We start from the raw sequence: 2,961 nt of genomic DNA, 5'->3' as shown, positions 1-2,961 counted from the left end.
GCATTGTTTACCTATTTCTACATTCGTCGCGGCACTTTCGCTTTTTTTTTAGAGTAAACCAACTTACGCTGTAATAAGAAATCAATACACAACACGTCAATGCATAAAAAATAATAATTAAATTAGATTAAACAAATGTATTCACAGTGGTAAATGTTCATAGTTTACGACAGAATTGTGTTGAAAGTGCAGAGATGAAATTGGAATTGAGTTGCCGTTAAACCTTTGCACGTGAGTTATTTTAAATAATATCAATTTTATTGATATTTATTGCTGTGTGTATTGATATGTATCTACACAATAAAATCTTCAAGTATGTAATCTTATCAAGGCGTGTGAAAAGAAATGTGCCTTCGTGTACACGTTGGTTGGATCACGTGATAACTACCTTTAGTTGCTCGGCAAAAAAAACGGCAAAAGATTAGCTCTTCATCCCCAGCTCAATTTTCCCTAAAGCATTGTTTCCCAACATTTAATGAGTGAAAGTGCATATTTTGCATTAGAAAAAAAATCATGTCACACCACCAAACAAAAATGTCACTAAAAGTATAGATTTACTGAAATAATGATTTCATCTCCTTTTATTCACAAATTTTGTCAGTGTAATTTTTTTTTTAAATAAACTGTAATTTTGCTGCATGAAACCTACTTTTAACTTTTAGCCTTTCATTTTGTCATTGAGTAGAATTATTCATTACTCAAATGCAGAGAGTACCAAGCATATGTGAGGAATGGAGGAAAAGGTGGATCTGAGGGAAGGAAGGGAATACATCAAGGGAAAAAAGTGGGAAAGAAAGCAGAAATTAGTTCAGTAAGGAAGGAGAGAAGGTCGTTAGTAGCTACTCGGTCATATGTGGTTGTTTCTCTGCATTTCCCTTTACTACACTATCAACTTCAGCTTTACACGTCACTCTGCTGTGCGTGTACGAGCTTAGTATCATAGTAAAGGTACAGTAGCTAAATCCATCCAGTTGCATTTCATCAGAGATGGAGGTGTCCATTAAAGTTACAGTACACTTAGAGTATTTATGGCTGCATCATTAGTCATCTTTGAGGAAATATGATGATTATTAAACGTCACTATGATGGGGCACCCAAGTGACTGTGGTTATTGATTTACAACATGGAAGCCCCCAATGACCCGAATGGAATAAATCATCTATTGTTTTGTCCTGCAGTGTGATAGAAACATATTTACACTCATCTCATTACACTCGCGAGCACATAAAGGAGCCTTTTGTTTTGCAAGTTTGTGTGTTGTCATCCATTCCAAATTCTATTGGCCTTTAAAGGAGACATATTGTGCATCCCCACGCATACAATTTAAAACCGTTTGCAGGTGTTGTGATAATGTCCTTCGGTTTATTTTACATACCTTCTTGCTGAATTAGGTCCTGTTTGGCCAATAAAAACTAGTTAACCTTGCAATGGGCATACCATGTTTGTTTTGACTAGCAGAGATGGGCACTTTACACTGTTTTTTTACCCTATACTCATCCTCTGTCCGCGACCCTTCCGTCATCATCCCTCTCGCTTATTAATGAAATAATCGTCCTCTGTCCCCGTCCATCCTCGTCCTTTTAAAGCGCTTCTGTCCTTACATTTCAACAATCCATCCATCTCCCCTGGATGATGGATAGGAGAGAGGCTAATGGCAGAGGTTTCAAAATTAAAATTCATAATAAATATTTTAAGATCATTAGTTGAACAATTTCCTGTTCACATCCATTTACCTTCCGGGATTATTGTGAGTGGATTAAATTGTCTACAACTGTTTAAGTGTCAACCAAGATAGCAGTTAGCTGCCAACACAACCACAGTTGGTCACCGGACTACGGGACCCGCCAGGGGACATCACAAGAATATTTAAGATTGCGTTATAATGCAACTTTTTATGCATACGCATTTTTTATGCAAATCGTTATAACGCAATAAGTTCTCACTTTTTATTGCATTATTTTGCTTGATCCATAAAAATACAGACTGACTAAGCATAGTCGGAAGCCCATTTTTCCGTCTATATAATCGTCTATTGTCTATTTTCGCGGTGAGGCTTCAATGGCCGCGGCAAAGTTTCCAAGTCCCATTGGCCGCGGACGAGGCTTCTGGGTCGTAAAAGGAGATGCGTTTAGTCCGGCCACGGTGAGGCTTCAATGCCGCAGCGAGGCTTCCATGCCACTGTGAGTATTTCGTTTCAAATATTGCCCAGCGGGGAGGAGGGGGGTGTGCTATAGTTGGTCAAAGTTGGTAGACGGAAACGCTACCGGAAGCCCTTTTAAAATGCTAGACGGACCGGCTTATAGGCGATTGCTATTTGGTCCGGCCGGACAACAAAGACGGATAAACAGACAGCGGAAGGCGATAAACGGACGGGGAAATTTTTGTAAAATGCCCAGCTCTTTGCATACCAGGTACTAAAAAGTACATTTCTATCCCACGTCCCCTTCAAAGAAACTGACCGACGGTTTGATCTGTGTTTTCACAACATTGTGTTTAGAATAAGCTAGGTTCTTGGACTTGGTGTGAAATATCTGGCTGCAAGACAATATACAATAGCCCACCCAGCACATCCACCCCCAACTTGTCTCAGGCACCCCTAACAAAACATGCTGCATGACTGCACGTCCCAACAATGAGGCCACACAAAAAGCACCAGCTCAGCAGAACTGGACGTCCATTTCTCAGGCGTTTAGGCATGCAATTATATCCCCTCCAACCTCCCTAACTCACAATCAGGGTCAGAGGGAGTAGTAGGGGGAACACAACGTAATGTCTGTCATCATGGCTCACTTCTGACTGGAGACAAGGATATATGATTGTTGTGCCAGGGGAGATAGAAGTTGAATGGGCTGCTTTTGTGTGAGGGGTATGCAGATTATCATTAAATGTTTTTTGTAGCACAGTTGTGTTACATTTCACAAACTCTATAGAATACAGCTGCAACTACACTTTCCACATATA

Source organism: Filicampus tigris, chromosome 5 (assembly GCF_054856515.1).
Source record: "Filicampus tigris isolate MCC_2025a chromosome 5, RoL_Ftig_1.0, whole genome shotgun sequence".
NCBI lineage: Eukaryota > Metazoa > Chordata > Actinopteri > Syngnathiformes > Syngnathidae > Filicampus > Filicampus tigris.
This window is presented reverse-complemented; position numbering follows the sequence as displayed.